This window comes from Leptinotarsa decemlineata, unplaced genomic scaffold (assembly GCF_025532065.1).
Source record: "Leptinotarsa decemlineata unplaced genomic scaffold, Ldec_3_MD MMD2_tig00000882_RagTag_RagTag, whole genome shotgun sequence".
Lineage (NCBI taxonomy): Eukaryota > Metazoa > Arthropoda > Insecta > Coleoptera > Chrysomelidae > Leptinotarsa > Leptinotarsa decemlineata.
The window spans coordinates 12,662,123-12,680,427 of record NW_027412556.1 but is presented as its reverse complement, the minus strand read 5'-3'; the positions used below and the strand labels follow the sequence as shown (position 1 = coordinate 12,680,427).

General features: G+C 36.2%; 1 protein-coding gene and 1 long non-coding RNA gene across 2 annotated transcripts in view; one reads left to right on the top strand and one right to left on the bottom strand.

The window, feature by feature from the left end:
* Window positions 1–5,654, bottom strand: part of Kua (Plasmanylethanolamine desaturase Kua) — a 61,838-nt gene extending 56,184 nt beyond the window's left edge. The window contains exon 1 of the mRNA XM_074175030.1: window positions 5,309–5,654. The gene's annotated coding sequence lies outside the window, so the exon portion shown is untranslated. The remainder of the gene's footprint in view (window positions 1–5,308) is intronic.
* Window positions 5,655–10,216: 4,562 nt separating this feature from the next.
* On the top strand, window positions 10,217–17,232 carry LOC111506481 (uncharacterized). The gene is made up of 2 exons (XR_002722266.2): window positions 10,217–10,918; window positions 17,020–17,232. It is a non-coding gene; the product is annotated as an uncharacterized lncRNA (long non-coding RNA).
* Window positions 17,233–18,305: the final 1,073 nt, after the last annotated feature.

The following is an 18,305-nucleotide window of genomic DNA, read 5'->3' as shown; positions in this document are numbered from 1 at the left end:
CACCTATGCTTGGTTGAGTGGAAGAATAGCTATACAGCGTGACTCACGGTCGATGGTAGGTTGGACGTTTCTGGAAAACGCAAAGCATGATTTTTCTGAAAATTCCACCTCTCACATTTCCTTACCTGTTCTATTGATCTAAAATATTTTCAGCATTGCGGCGTTGCCACTTCTATCAAAAAGTTCTAGCAATTATATTTTTTTAAATGGAACACCCCGTATATTAATACATTTTTGGAATCGCTCTAGTATTTCAATACTTTTTTGTTGATAATGTCCTATACCTATCTTTATCTGTTTTCGAGATAAAAAATAAATTGTGCTAAATATGGTCCAAAACATAACCTCAATTGAAATTAAGTACATTAGTACTCTCAATTCAAGAAAAGTTGATATTTTGATGATAGTTTGGACAAACTTCAAATATTCAAATAACACCAAGAAATCGACTCCATATCATACAGGGCGTGCTATAATTACTATTATTTCCATTGTGCATAAAAGTAGTCGAAAATTCATCTTTTCAAACGAAACCCTCTGTATATTACTCGATAAATAGAAAGATGGTGAAAAATGCTCCAAGATGATAAACATGTCCCTATACCTAAATCGTCAAGTTTTCTTAATAAAGCCGTTTTTGTGGAAAAATAGTTATTCACGCTTCACCTACAAGTGTTGAAAGTGGCATTTTATTTTGTGAGTGGGGATTATTGCAAAACGAGCGTCAGCAAGTGGAGCAAACTCACGAGCAAAATAAAATCACCTTTAACAAATGTATCATACAATTTTTTTTTGTATAACGTTACTGCTGATAATAAAAAAAATTATAGAGTCATGGGATTTGAACACACGATCTTTGGATTACAAGGCATATGTTACAACAACATACGCCAACTCACGTTATTAGAACAATAAAATTAGCTTTTTTATTTATGAAGACACATGGATGCAGAGAAATATCTCCAAATATTAAGGACGACTGTAACCGATTTTTTTGAAAATTTGCCTTTAGAGGAATATAGGAATTCGTGGTTTCAACTGGACGGAGCGCCAGCTCATTCCACCCAGGAAGTTTCCAGGAAACATGACGAACTCTTCGACGATCGTTGATTTAGGCGTATAGGGCCGTAGGATTGGCCACCGAGATCACCCGATCTCACACCACTTGACTTTTTTTATGTGGTGTTTTAAAAGAAAGGGTATACAGTACTCCAGTGCCTACTAAAGAAGAATTGCGACGGCGAATAGTGCGGAGTATTGAAGATCTGGATCCCCAGGAAATTGAAAAAGCAACCACAAGTCGCGTACAAAAAAACATTTTGAAGTGTTTAGAATGTAATGGACAACATTTTTAGCATTTATTGTGAAAATGTGATATTTTGTTTACAATTTTGTTATTTTGAATCATCCTATTCTGTTATTGTCTGTACTTTCACATGTTTTAGTCCACAAAATCTTACTTTTTACCTAGAAATGACTGATTATTGGTACAGTTGTTCCCTGGAAACTTTGAGCCATAATTAAGGAAATTATTTTGTAACCTTACAAACTTCTTCTCGTTCATTGCTGTTTATTCAGGATACATTTGGTTGAATTTTTTACACGTTCTGACAATGATTTGATCACTTTGTTAATGTGTATAATAAATCATTTCATAAGAACTTCGTTTGAATGATCGATATTTGCATTCATTTTGGAGAATGATTCGAAACACTGTCGATAACTCTTTGAAAATTACTTATGAAAGTAACCACACTGCTATAAGCTTGATAATTCCACTGCTCTTCGACGATCGTTGATTTAGGCGTATAGGGCCGTAGGATTGGCCACCGAGATCACCCGATCTCACACCACTTGACTTTTTTTATGTGGTGTTTTAAAAGAAAGGGTATACAGTACTCCAGTGCCTACTAAAGAAGAATTGCGACGGCGAATAGTGCGGAGTATTGAAGATCTGGATCTCCAGGAAATTGAAAAAGCAACCACAAGTCGCGTACAAAAAAACATTTTGAAGTGTTTAGAATGTAATGGACAACATTTTTAGCATTTATTGTGAAAATGTGATATTTTGTTTACAATTTTGTTATTTTGAATCATCCTATTCTGTTATTGTCTGTACTTTCACATGTTTTAGTCCACAAAATCTTACTTTTTACCTAGAAATGACTGATTATTGGTACAGTTGTTCCCTAGAAACTTTGAGCCATAATTAAGGAAATTATTTTGTAACCTTACAAACTTCTTCTCGTTCATTGCTGTTTATTCAGGATACATTTGGTTGAATTTTTTACACGTTCTGACAATGATTTGATCACTTTGTTAATGTGTATAATAAATCATTTCATAAGAACTTCGTTTGAATGATCGATATTTGCATTCATTTTGGAAAATGATTCGAAACACCATCGATAACTCTTTGAAAATTACTTATGAAAGTAACCACACTGCTATAAGCTTGATAATTCCACTGCTACCTAAATCCAAATTCTAAAAAAAAAAAATAATGTTTCTAGAAGAAGCGACTTTATTGAGAAAACTTGTCGATTTAGGTATAGAGACATGATATATCATCTTGAAGCATTTTTCACCATCTTTCAATTTACCGAGTAATATACAGAGGGTTTCATTTGAGAAAATGAACTTTTGACTACTTTTATGCAGAATGGAAATAATAGTAATTTTAGCACGCCCTGTATGATATGGAATCGATTTCTTGGTGTTATTCATATATTTCGAGTTTGTCCAAACCATCATCAAAATATCAACTTTTCATGAATTGAGAGTACTGATTTACTTAATTTCAATTAAGGCTATGTTTTGGACCATATTTAGCACAATTTATTTTTTATCTGGAAAACAGATAGAGATAGGTATAGGACATTATCAACAAAAAAGTATTAAAATACCAAAGCAATTCCAAAAATGTATTAATATACGGGGTGTTCTATTTAAAAAAATATAGTTGCTAGGACTTTTTGATGGAAGTGGCAACGCCGCAATGCTGAAAATATTTTAGATCGATAGAACAGGTAAGGAAATGTGAGAGGTGAAATTTTCAGAAAAATCATGCTTTGCGTTTTCCAGAAACGTCTAACCTACCATCGACCGTGAGTCACGCTGTATACAAAACTCCGCCAATTAAAATAAAGGCCATTTATTATTATTATAATTATAAATGTATGTTCATATGAAAAAACTATCAGTTATTTCCTTGCTAACTTTTTTCTAGATTTCATATCTTTCTTTACTAAAGGAGGACGTGACCAGTCCAATGGTGGGATCTATCAGGGATACATCTGAAAGTGACAACTCTCACCATTGGTCACAACAAAAAAAGCCTCTTCTTGGGGAAAGAAATATATGATATTTGGAAAAACGTTATGGATGGAATATCTGAGAGAGTCATCGTTAATTCTCGACATTTCACAAAAACGAAATCTCAAAATTTATAGTTTTTTCATATGAACCAAAATACGACAACGGGTTGATCCACATTTCCTGAAAATTGAGTATGAAAGTGGCTTTCAAAACTATTCGTATACGTTCACAAGTGTTGGGAAAACTGAAAGGTAAGACAATACAACTGAAAGACACGACCATATGCAGGAAATTTTCTGTGAAGATTCACGCACTGAGTAGTTGTTTTCTGATAGGCGTCAGTCCATTCAACCTACTGTGTAGGTATATCCGAGACGGGCTTAAACATTTAAAGTCTATTTCTTTAGACATTTGTCGTAGTTGATTTGTTATTTTTTTGTTATGAATAAGATTAAAAATAAATTTTGTATATTCATTTATTCAATTCGTTGAGATTTGAATACAGTACGCCTGTGACACTTATATTTATATAGATATACTGCTGTAGTTTCTCTAGAAACTACTCTAGACTCTAGACTATAGATGTTGATTTTATGGATGTCAGTTTCATCGTTGTTGGAAAAAAGCATTTTATGCAAAACTTCATTTTTATCGATTTGAAAGACATCAAATAAAATAATCAATATTCATCACAACGTTATTTCATATTTTTTGGTAGGTGGGACATTAAAAACCCCAAATATCATCATGAAAATTTCCTTGCGAATTCAATAGTGAGAAGTACATACCTATTTGTATTTTTTCCATGCTTTATCGTATATAAAACAGTGACATAAATTTACACGATTGATCTAGACCTTATATAGAAACTTGTTGTACAATTAACAATTGCACTGTAGTCAGACAAACTTCAAGTAAACAAACGTAAATAATCGTATTTGTTTTTTACTGTATGTAATAATTATCACTTGAATACATAATGAAATTTATTCAACTGAACTTGCCAAATGAAAATAAAAACGTTACAGATTTGTTGACTGAGTTGTTTGTAATAATTCATATTACATTTACTAAATTCCATGCAAAAATCATATATTTCATATATATATATATATATATATATATATATATATATATATATCAATTATTTATTATCTTTTGATCTGGCTGTATGAAAATAAATCAAACATTCAATATGATAATCATGATTGTGGAAAAGAAATAAATTAACTCGGACTCTTAAAAACAGCGTAAAACACAATATTACAAAAAATTGTGTGTAGATGTTTCCTTATATATTTGATTAGATACCTGATAACATTGAAAATTTCAAAAACTTTTTTCGTATAAAAATAACATAATAGGGACGTTTTTCATGATATAATAAGTTTGAATAAACTATAATATATTTCACCAACTATATTTCTTGTAGTTTGTACAACAAACATTCATTGTAGACTTGAAACAGATATCATTTGAAGAAATGATATGCAATGTGATAGGGTATTGATATGAAATGTCACTTGCATGGAACACTATCATCCTCAATGGTGTACTTCGAAGTTTCGGGACAAGAAATTTATTTCCTTATTCACCGTTTTGGATAATATTACTAAACACTAATTTTTTTCATTGCGGTCATTTTCTTTCTTTGTAAGTTTCCCACATTTCTTGTTCACTGATGTGAACAAAGCCAAAAAACTGGTTTCCTTCTCAAAATATTTCCATTTTTATTTATAGCTTTGTTTTATGATATGTAGTGAATTTAAACTTTCAATCTGTTCATATATTAGTGTATTTAACACTGTGAATAACTCTAGCGATATCTTTTGTGTGAATGAATTTGAATTAATTAACTTATTTATGATTGCATTACCTACACTCCTTAATAGTCACTGAACCGGCATTTCTGAATTCATATAACTATTTTAGTTTGATATTTGATGAATGATATGAATGTGAAAGAAAATAGTATTGAAATACTACACACCAATAATCACTGGCTATTGGTTTGATGAAATTTTGAAATTTGAACTGCTGTTTGCACTGGAATGTCAATTAACTAGCGTCATCTCCACTCAGGTAATCACATTACATCACACATACAAATAGGTAATTTCGAAAATCATCAGCGTATTTTCGAGCAAGGCCACCCAAAATTTGCAAAGTTGAAAACTTGTAAATTGTTTTCTAGTGACTGTCACGTCGAGTAACGCTATGAGAGGACAACGCGACGTTAGCGCATTAATTAATCGAATCCTTTAAACTGGCGACTTTCGTCTCGGTTTTTAACGAAAGGACACCGGTAGCGCGAACGCGCTCCTCTTGAGCTTTGAACGGGACTGAATTCATTTTTAGAACAAGAGTCCAGTCCATTGCGTCGCGGATTCGATGTTGCCGCCTAGATTAGTCTATCGCATCTAGTGAAATTTTGGAATTTTTTGATAGTCTTCATATTCACCAGATTCGGCATCCATTGCTTTCAACCTTGTCGGTATTTGAACAATATTTTGAAATTTTATGGAAGTCCTCATATTCACCCGATTTGGCAGGCATCTATTGTTTTTAACCTTGTTGGTATTTGAGCATAGTGAAATTTTTGTGATAGTTTTTATGTTCAGCCTATTTGGTATACATTGTGTTAAACCTTGTCAGTATTTGAACCTAGTGAGATTTTGAAATTTTCAAAAATAATTTCCATATTCGCACAATTTGGTATTCATTGGTTTTAACTTTGTTGCTATTTGAATTTAAAAGGATTTTGAAATGAATCGAAAGTCTTAATATTCACCCGATTTGGCATCCATAATTTTAACCTTGTCAGTATATGAACATATTAGGTTTATGAAATTTTATGGTATACACCAGACAACTCTCATAAACCATCCTTTTTCAACAGGGAGTTTTCCCCAGTTTCTTAAAACGTCGGTGACTATATCACTACCCGAAGGAGGTGATCAAAGAGAATCAAGTAATTTGAGATCAATCTGTTCAATTTCAACTCTCGCTAAAATATGGAAGAGCTTGGCAAGTTCAGAATAATAAAATTCATATTATATTCCACAGAAATCATAGAATATCGCTGCGGAAGCTCTGTCATTATAGATTGAAATCTAGCAGTAAGAAGTCAATTTGTAAGAGCATTGTCAAACTCGTGTACATTAGATGTCAAGTGTGAAGGACCCCAATGGACGATTTTTGGCCCCATCTTCTTTTTCTTTACGTAAATGATCTCACTCGCATAAACATAAAGAAGAAATTCGCAATGTTCGCTGATGACACCATAATTTTGTGGCTTTCTTGCCTGTGGAGTGCGATCCTTAAGTCCTACTGTGGTAGGATACCAATCTCTCAGCCTTTTATGTCATAAAAATCAAAGTACCCACGTTCAAATGTACTCTAACAGAACTAATTTTGAGGAAGACCACTACTGAAGATAGCTCATCAGATAGATGAGACGCTACAATTTGAGTGAGAACGATAAAAAATTAGCCTCAGGATGTTATGCTCGCAAAATGATTGCAACCAGGGTTCCAGTCAGCAAATATGCATACTATGGCATTGATAGATAGATGCACATTTAAAATATGGAATAGCATTCTAGTGTGCATGAACAACCCAGTTGTGTCATTTTTATAATGCAAAAAAAAAGCAACTAGCTATATCCGCAATGCAAATGGCCACATCTGTAGACCATTATTCAAGAAATATAGAATATCAACAGAGGCGTCGATATTTACTATACAAATGGCAAGTTTAGTTGAAATGGCAGAACCGCCGAACGAGATTCGTCTTCTGTCTTTCACTACAAACAAACTAGATGAAACGATAGCTCGTGATCCAACAGCAGACAGCGCTTAGGCTGAACCACGAATGCACTGCTGGATCTCACTTTCCCAAAGGACAAGGCTAATCAAATGAAGGTGATGACATCGTCATACGAAGACGTCATCTATGGGATCGACAGAGAAGTCAATCCACGCCGAAACGAGATTCGTCCTCTGTTGGCTGTCAATGTCGAGGCTTGGCTTCGCAACTGACCGCCTTGGGGAGCCTTGGCGTCTTCGTAAGGGAAGATTTCATTGACAGTGGAGTCCAGAAATGTATTTATAATTCAGCCCAGCACTACTGATGGCAGCTCGAAGCAACACTGTCTGGTGTTGGATCACTAATGCGTTATGTTTGGGCTCTAGTTTAGAACTAGTTTTCTTTGTAGTGGAAGCTGCAGTAAAAGGCAGAGAACCAATATAGTTCGTTGGTCGATATCTAAGCTCAGCTTTACAACTGACCGCCCTGGGGAGCCTCGTTCATCTTTGATATTCGTGGATTGAGTCTTGTGTACAATTACTGATTGTGTACAATTACAGATAGTTGTTGGTTCAAAGATGGATCAAAAACACCTTCTGGTTCTGGTGCAGGTGGATTCAGTCGGAGACCCAGGACAAAGATAGCAACCTGCCTCAATTTACGCTATATAATTGTATGCGGAGATATTGGAAGAATCCAACCTCATACACAAGTCAATAAAAATATTCTCGGACAGTCAAGCAGCGTTGGAAGCTCTAGGCTCCTACCGAGCAACGTCTAAATGGGTAGCAAATTGCCAAAAACAACTCTCCTCAATAGGAAAACTTAACAGATTGTCTCTGGTCTGGATTCTTGGCCATACTGGCCTGGATGGCAATGACGCTGCTGACTACCTTGCAAAGGAGGTTGCTGCAAGCAGCTTCATCGGACCATAACCTGTCATTGGCATCGCTTTAGGCTTCGAAGCTTGATACCAAACAGTTGTTGTACTACAATAGGGATGAACTACGATGTCTAACAGGCCTTCTTACAGGTCACTGTTATTTGAATCATCATATGCAGAGACTCGGACTGTCGGAAGACAGTGTGTGTCGCCTCTGTTTGGAAAATTATGAAACCGAATCAGGTTCGGCAAAGCCGGACTCTTACCATCTGACCTGAAAGACCACTCACCATACAAATTAATCGGCTTCGTTAAGAAGCTGGGTTTATTTTTTCGAGTGTGAATAGGTGTGAGCCACAATAAACCCTTTGAACCTAACCTAACCTAACCTTGTGTACAATTAACAGTAATCTGCATGGAACAGCATTGCTTCCACGTCAACAACTGTTTCTACGGACAGCACAAAGGTACGACAATAGGAAATCCACTGTATAATTAAGCTGTTCATGAGCAGACTTGAATTGAAAGCAAAAAAAAAGAGTTATTTTATTTTCCACGGACTTGGATCAGATATGAAGGCGAAGTATTTCCAATTTTTGACACAAAGAAATCCTAGGTAGAGGACTTTGTTTCAGCTCTCGATAGTAGATCTCAACAACAGCAATAGTTTATATATGAAATTGAAACTAACGAGGAGTTACCATTTATGGATGTCTTAGTGGTTAGAATCTAGTCTAGAATTTGATGTCTGTAAGAAGAATACGAGTACTTTTAGACATATTCCTGATAGCCTCATATCATTGTCATTGTCATATCAAACAGAAAATGGCGAGTCACAAATTTCTTGTCCATAGCCTTGTTATGTTCCCCTTGAGTAAAGAAATATACGATATTATGAATAATGTTATCGGTGGAATAGCTGAAAGCCACTTCAAGTATAGTAAATAAGTCAGTTAAGGAATTTAAGGAGAATCTTCGTAAATCTTCGACTTTTCAAAAAGACATGGATTCAAAAATACTTCCGTTTTTTTTTTCGATTACCGTGGCGTATGGCATCAGGAGTTCTTGCCACATGGTCATACGGTCAATAAGGAGTAGGTAGGTAGGTGTAAAGTGAGTGGGTCTATTCGACCCTTGGAGTGAGCCAATCCTGGAAGATTTTGCCAGAAGTCCATATCCAATATTATGGAAAAACAATTCATGGGTTTTGCATCATGATAATGCACCTGCTCACTCCTCATTTCTTGTTCGTAATATTTTGGCCGAAAACAACGCTGTCATCATGCCTCAGCCACCGTATTCACCAAATTTGACCCCCTGCGACCTTTTCCTGTTCCCAAAATTGAAGAGACCAATGAAAAAATGGCGTTTTGCGACGATTGAGGATTATCTGAGGGGTACAAAATAGAAATTGACGAATAAATAAATATTCCTGAGAAAAATTAAAATTCACCTTATTTTTTGAACAGACAACGTATACCTTTTTATGAATCACTCTGTTAAAATTCCCGGTAACTTTGACAAGAAAATTTCTTCCCGAAATCATTGATATTTGTCGGAGAGTGAAACTGTATCCTGTTAGATATAAACGGAAACCCATTTTACAGTTAGAATTTTGTTTACTCAAACTCCAGGAGACGCCAACTTGATTGGTGAAACGGGCGTCAAGAAGAGTATTGCAGTTCTGGTGTTCGGGCAAAGTGGTCGTTTTTAGAGTGTTTGCTTATAATTTTTTACATCCAGTTGATTTACAGAAGTGTTTGTCAACAAGATTTCATTTTCCCCAAGACAATGGAACATATATCTCATCATCATCATGTATGATTCGTTGAAGGATTCTTATGGTTATTGTTAGGCAATGCTGTACGGCGATAGATTTCGTGACGAGTTGGCAAAAAACACAGCAAGCCTAGCACGAAGGTGGGGCGAAAAGAAGTATGGGCAAAGGGCGGCAATCACGTTCACGCAACCACCAACCTGTCTCGGACTGGCGTCGCGACGTCGACGCCGGAAAAACAGGTGGCGAATTTTCAATTGACAATCAGCGTGGTGGCCGATGCGAGTTGCGAAATTGATTGAAAAATAAGCAGATACCAGTTAATTCTAAAAGGGTATACCAAAAAAACTTCCATTCAAATTTTTTCACCAAACAATATGTTTGGTGAAAATACCAGAAACGTCAATCAAAAACTGATTTTATTTGTGAAAAATTATCTTATTAGGGATCTAATAACAGTGCAGGTTTTTAAAAATCAATATTGAATCCGCCAAAATGGTTTCGCGGCCGAGGTTTTCAGTGTCATTTTTTTCCGGGTTTGAAGGTCGTGGATTTTTTTAATTCCTTCCTGACGTTTCGCTGGCGTGAGCAGCTAGCTTCTTCAGAGGTTTATACATCCTGAGTAAATATCTTCGATGACTGGATATTACGGCTGCGTAACGTGTCTTTATGTTGTCTCCTCGGTCAGTTTGGTGTGCTAATTAATACCTGTACCTGGCATAGGTATAATTACGTAAAGCGTGTTGATGTTGATTCAGGTAGTCTGGCTTGATAATACCTGTACCTGGATTTGGTAAATTGTCAATAACATTCATTGACCCTTTTCTACCTGCCGTCATGCTGTTTACTATTCTTGAACTTCTTAGAATGGGATTCCATATTCGATTGAAATCCAAAGCTTGTTCTTTTCTGTTGAAATTATACGTGTTTTCACCAGGATTATTTGTGATTTCACCAGGATTTTAATTTTTATCTTGATCTCTGTTTTTCTGGCTGTCAACATGACAGCCAATTTCAGATCGGTTAAGGCTCGCTATAGTTGTAATATCAAAATCGTGTAATTTTGAATCGTCTAGGAGAGGATCACGATAATACTCTCTCATGGGAAATTGCTGTTTAAAAATTTGTGGAATGTGAGTATTTTGATAACCCATAATAATATTTACAGTTATTGATTATTGTAAAGAAGGGGTTCCCAACCAGCGGTACACGTACCCCTGGTGGTACGTAGGAACGTTTCAGGTGGTACGCGTGAGGAGTGGGGCGGCGAGAGCTGTGTTCCTCCCGTTCCCCACACCTACATTAGTCCGCCTCACAATAGTGCCAGTGATTGTACATTGTTTATATGTTGTTGTAGTGGTTCGTTGTGGGTGTTGTACTGATTAATTGTGATTTCGTATAGAGAAACTGAACTATGAAACGATTCCTGACGTCCTCTTTTACTTCAAGGGATTGTACTTAAAAATCTAAATCACCGGCCAATGATGAGCTACTTATAGTACGGGTTTATAGTGAAGCCAGAGACTGAAACCAGTGACATTTCTATTCCTCAATGTGTTGTATGTCTCACAACACTTTCGAACCGAAGAATGAAGCCTTCTTTACTGACGCGGCACCATAATACTAAGCACCCTAATTTGATTGGTAAGCCCATTGCGTTTTTTTAAGAAAGCCATTGTTTGACGAAGTTTGTCAATACTGATAGGTTACGTTAGGCTAGGTCAAAAGTAAGTGGGTCTATTCCCTACAGTAATCCATTAACTGTTTGATATCAAGCTTCGAAAGATGAATAAACGCCTTGGAGTGAGCCAATCCTGGAAGATTCTGCCATGAGTCCATAAATCTTCTTGCCATCCAGGTGTTCAATCTTTTTTTGACAAAGCCCAAAGCGATGCCAATGACAGGTTCTGGTCCGATGGAGCTACTTGCAGCACTCTCCTTTGCAAGGGAGTCAGTAGCCTCATTGCTTTCCAGGCCAGTAAGGCCAGGAATCCAACCAGAGATAATCTTTAAGTATTCCTATTGAGGAGAGTCGTTTTTGGCAATTCGCTTCCAATTTAGACGTTGCTCGGTAGGAGCCAAGAGCTTCCAACGCCGCTTGACTGTCCGAGAATATTTTTATTGACTTGTGTGTGAGGTTGGATTCTTCCAATTTCTCCGCAAACAATTCGATAGCGTGAATTTCCGCTTGAAATACAGCGGCATAGGTTCCTAAGCAGGTTGATATCTCTGTCCTGGGTCTGCGACTGAAAATACCTGCACCGGAACCGGAAGGTGTTTCTGATCCATCTGTGAACAAACAACTATCTGCTCTTAATATTTCCTTCTCCCGGAGGATCCAGTCCTCTCTACTCGGTAATAGTACTTTATAAGGCAGTTCGTAGTTGACAGTTGGAGGCATAAAGTCAGAGGTCATTTCCAGAATGTTATGATTTCCAATGCCAACCAACAGTCTGTTGCACTCTGCATTGAATTGATTTGTGCAATTGGCAATGCGCACAACTCTATATGCAGTCCATCTAGCCTCTCTCCCCAGAAAAACGTGAAGAGGAGGTAGATCCAGAAGGATCTCTATGGCCGCTGACGGTGTGGTACAGATGGCACCACTAATGGCCAGACAAGCCTGTCTCTGTAAGCCAGAGAGCTTCGCCTGTGCCGTTTTCTGTGCCGTTTTCACCATAACCGATCATTGATCTGACAATTATCAAATGAATCCAATGGATTTGTTTGGGACTCAAACTCCAAGTTTCACCATAAATCGTTCGACATGTCCATAGGGACAGTCTGGCTTTGTGTAAAACTTTTTCCAAGTGAGCGTTCCAGGTGAGTTTTTTATCAAGGACAATGCCAAGATATTTCACCTCCGTTCCAAATGGAATGACCTCACCATTGAGAGAAAGTGGCGTTAGATCGTCCAATTTTCTCCTTCTGGTGAAGGGGATTATCACAGTTTTACTGAAGTTGACAGATATCTGCTCCCTGAGGCACCAACTGTGAACAACAGCCATCTTTCTTTGGAGGATATTACTAGGATTTTACCCTTCCCGACGTGGACCTTGCCAAGATGACAAGGTCATCTGCATAAGCTTGCAGATCTACTTTTTTCTATCGAGGGCATCAAGCAGACTATCGATCAGGAGCGACCACAGAAGGGGAGATAGTACCCCACTTTGAGGGCAGCCTCTGGTGACCCTGAGCCTAATGGCCTCGCCTTGAAGAGTCGTAGTTGCAGTTCTGTTTACCAGCATGACATATATATAGCCAGTTATGGTCTATTCTATACCTTTCCTAGCCAGAGATGATCCTATAGATTTAGGTAGTGCATTGTCAAATGCTTCTTCAATATCGAGAAATACAGCAACCGTAATCTCCTTGTTGTCAGGGGATTGGGAGATTTTCTCTACAAGGCTGTTTGATGCTGAATCTGTCAGTACTGATACTAACTTGATAAAGGCGTCATATCTTGCTAGTTTAAAAATAGCAAAAGATGGAAAGCCTCACAGAATCGGTGAGACGCTTTTACTGCCGGCCGCTGTGGATATGGTTCAAGCTGTGTTAGGAGAAAAGGCAGCCAAAGAAATTGAAAAAATACCACTGTCGAATATAACAGTAAAAAGACGAATTGTCGATATGTCTAATAATATTGAAGGACAGCTGGCTTTAAATCTCCAAGAATGCACTTACTTGGCACTTCCACTTGGCGAAAGCACCGATGTTACAAACATGGCGCAACTACTTGTTTTCGTGCGATTTGATTATAATGAAGAGATGACAGAAGAGTTGTGGTTTTCCAAACTACTTGAATCAAACCACAGCGGAACTCTTTCTTAAGGTAATTGATGAATACGTGCTCAAAGTAGACATTGCTTGGTCCAAGTTTATTGGCTGCAGCAAAAATAAAGGAAGTTACTCCGAAATGCAAAAGTACGCACTATGTCATCCATCGAGAAGCATTAGCTGCTGAAGGTAAGCCAGAAAATTTCAACTTCCTTCTATCAGATGTCGTGAAAGGGCTCTGAACAAAATATTACTCTCTTCGATGAGTGAAGAAATAGGTGGCAAGTTCAAGGCTTTGAAAATTTTGAACCGTTTCTTTGAAGTGACTTGGTAAATTTTCATGTTTTAACGTGAAAAAATCATGATACGAAAACATTGTTTGCTGAACTTAGGACTTCAGGGACACAACACAACAGCCTTCACAGCCAGTGACAAAATGAGCTCCTCCAAAAGAAAGTTGGTCCTGTTTTGTTGACAAATACTGCATTTCTCGCTCTATCATGCCAGATGTGGTTGCAGATATTATTGTTCAATTGGAAGACCTTCAAAAAAGCTTCAAGAAGTATTTCTCTAAAGATTATTCGAAAGTGGACTGAAATCCTTTATCGGAAACCTTACCAAATGAACTGGAACTAAAAAAGTTTCATCGATCTTACAGAAGAAAGATTATTTTAATTAACTTCTGGATCGGATGTAAAACCAAGGTACTCTTCCGGCAAGATCTGCTATTTTTTATGCCATTTGTTACGAGTTACTTGTGTGAGAGTGTATTTTCTGAACTCTTGTACATAAAATATAAACATAGAAGCAGGATAAGTGTTGAAGAGGACTTGAGAGTGAAGATAAATTCCATTTTTTCTAATGTTGATTTTTCAATTACAGGCAAACAACAAGTTTCGCACTTAATACTATAAAAGTATATTTTGTATGATGATTATTTTGTTGCTGAGTTTGTACTAATTTTTTATTTGTTTGTTTTTAGTCCAATGGGCAATACATAAAACCGTAAATATATACCATTTCAATTTTTTTATTTCTCCTTCATTATAAGCATATTATAAGTAAACAAATATCTAACCATTAACGTTTGTTTGAAGGTGATTGTGAAGAATTCAAAGCATTTTGTCGAACTACTAGGGTCAATTGAGGTCACACAGGAAGATCAACTAATTAGTTTAGACGTGGAAAGCCTTTACACCAACGTTCCGGTCGAAGAAACCCTCCAAATCATACAGAGAAAGCTATCCGAAGACGGGAACCTGAAAGAGAGAACTAATCTACCTATAGAAGTAATCATGGAATTACTAGGATGATGTGTACGAAACTGTTATTTCCAACTGAAGGACGAATTCTTTACACAAGATGAGGGACTGCCAATGGGATCGCCACTTCCACCAGTCATAGCCAACATATATATGGAGTGGTTTGAAACTCTGGTCATTGAAGAGGCCCACAAGAAACCTCGAGTCTGGTTGAGATATGTTGACGACACCTTCATAATATGGAACCATGGGAATACTGAACTAGACGCCTTCCTGAAATACATCTCCATTTCACAATGGAGAAGGAAATCCACAACGAATTGCCATTCTTAGACGTTTTGGTGAAGAGGACCGACACTAAGTGGGAAACATCTGTATACCGAAAACCCACTCATACGGGACAGTATCTGAACCACGAATCCAACCATCATCAATCGATTAAAAAAGGAATCATCAAGACCTACTAGACCGTGCTTTTGGGCTTTGTAATACGAAGGAAGGTCTCGAGGAGGAACTAGACATCATCAAAAATGATCTTCAACGGAATGGCTACTCCAAAGCGATGTTAGAAAAGACTTTGACTAGAAGACAGCAGGAGCCTCGCAAGGAAGAGAAGCCGTCACAACCAGTGCTTGCACTTCTCTACATCAGAGGATTATCGGAGAGGATAAGAAGAATTGGTTCCAAGTACAACATCAGAACCTTTTTCAGATCCGGTAACACTATCCGTAGCAGCCTCACGAAAACCAGGCCACCAAACGCGGACTGCGATTCCTAAAATTGCATTTACCGGATACCCTGTGAGTGCAGAAAATCCTATATTGGTGAAACTAAGAGGCCATTGCTGAGCACAAGAAACACACACAGCGAGGAGAAACTAGCAAATCAGGAATAGCAGACCATGTTTGGACCCATCAACACAACATCGAGTGGTCCCAAGCTGAGATCTTGCACAGAGAGGAACATTGGTTTAGGAGAAAATTCAAGGAAGCCGCATACATGTTGTCCAACAACGTATTCAGCCAAGCCAGCGTAGAAATACGCATCATATGGAAACCCATCATCAAGCGAAAAATGGCCAACTCCCGCCAAAACGGTCATCTCCCACGGAACCAGTGAAGCGGAAAATGGGAAGCGAGGATAAGTGAAAGTACTCGAACGACCTATAAATAGTCATCTCTCGGAGGAATCAGTCCAGTCGTCACCCGAAGACGATTTTAGATACTAAGAATCGAAACGTCGTGAACTAACGTGACTTGGAATCTCCCCACTTTTTATTTTTATTTTCTTTTTTTATTTTCTTCATTTTTATTTATTCAGTTGTTCTATTTTTACTTGTATTTTATTTTACTATTATTTCATTTCAGGTTTATTTTGGTTAATATAATTCTTATTTTTAGCTATTCTTTTTTAATTCTTTTTTTTTTATTTGTTTCAGAGATTTCAAATCATTTTTATATAGTAGACAATGAAAGTCCGAACTAGTGAAATTCATCTAACCATTAAACCATTATCTTACCATTGGAAAAGTAAATATTACACGTTTATTGCAAATAGGTTGGGAACCCCTGTTGCAAAGAATACCAAAGTGATTAGGTGGAATATTTCTAATTCGTTTGGGAATAAATGAATTTTCTACTCCTCTATAAGGAAGGAAGAAAACACTTAATTTCAAAATAAACTGTTTACAAAGATTTGTAGATCATGCACATGAATTTCTTTCAGATACAAACTTCTTCACATGAACTTCACATGAACATTGTATTATACGACAAACACTTTTTTCTATCCATATTGTTCAACCTCAATAGCCTACTTCGAAGTTTCGGTTCAAGACACCTGTCTTATTACCTCATCAGTGCCTTTTTTGGATAACAGTACAAGACGAAGCACTCAATTTTTCATAGTGGTACGACTTAATGTCACCTGAAAAACTAAATTCACTCATGTTACGACGACAGTACGTAAAGGCCTACGTCAATACCAGTCATATAAGTCTTGTTTAGATTTAAACCGAATCTTGTTTAATTTTCGGGAGAGATTAGTTTTTGAAGAAGAAATATTTTTTTAACTGTTTTCCACTGTCACAGTTTAATTTTTTGCAGCTACTATTTTTTTTATTTTTTATACTCATGAAAGTCATCTTTTCAGGAAAGGCGACTATTAGTGTAACAGCATTTTTTTTTAATTTTCAGATGTTCCTGCATGGTCAAGATCATCATGCTAGCTCTTACGAGTACTGTGGTATTATTATTGATAATACTTTTAGTTATATTTCTTTGATCATCCTCATACAGAAATCAGTGGAAGACTGATAATATTGAGACGAATAACTTTTGGCACTGAATCGAAACTACGTATTTATAATACTATAGTGAATAAAGATGTGAATAATTCGAAAAAATGAATGTCATAATTATTTTTCTTAATATGAGAAAACTGGCACAATAGATCAGAGAATGTTTCGAATACTTTGATTTACATGGAATTTTAAAAACCAAACAATTAAACAGAACAACTTTTAAGTCAAGATTTTTCAATTACTTTTCAGTGCAATATATTCAATACCAAATAATTGATACTAAAAAAGGAGTCCATTATATAAACTTGTAGTCACGTTAATCCAAAAATAGGTTCAAGGGCAAATTCATTCATTGAAAAGAGCTGCCATTCGGATACAATGGTTATAATAGTCCAGTTCACATGTACCATTTTCTTCTAAAATTTTTATATAGTCTCCGAAATATAGTCTCTAAAAATCATAAGTTCCATCAATGAGTATATTACGAACAATAACAGTAAAAAAATAAGTAGGTTTCGTTAGACATCGAAACAATCAAGATTTAAGAAAAAAAAAAGTATTCACTTTTTTTTAATTTTCAGTTGTTAATAAAAAAGTGGAATACAAAATTTTGTAATTTTTGCAACGGCGATCTATTCATTAGCCTATTGAGAATAACTTTACGAAGTGAAGAAATACTAGGGTTTTGGTTTATCATCAAGGATTTTATGAAAACTTTCAGTTTGCAAAAAATTATTAATTAGCAAATGCATAATTAATGAAAAAATTGGGATAGAAATGTTTTAACTGCGGATTATTGTTCATTGATGTATTCCAAAACTTCATGATTTTTTCATTCCTTAATTTTCATATTTATTATGTTTAACTAATTTTGTTTTGCTGTATTAGATTGACGAACAGCGCGCGGAAGCCAGACTATCCGTTTTTGGCTCTAGTTTCAGGGCTCTGTAAAAATTATAAATAATAGAGTTACGGCTGCGGGAGTCGAAACTTTTTTTTTTAGCAAATTTGATGATCTTTTTAGATCTCTTTTTGAAATTGAAAAATTTTGAATATTTTTCGAGATATTCAAAAGAACCAAACCTCAATTTTTTTTACTAATTTGATTATAACTTTTGTAATTTTTTTCAGGGCCTTTTCAAACTTTCCCTCAAACTTTCTACGTGACAATACGAATTG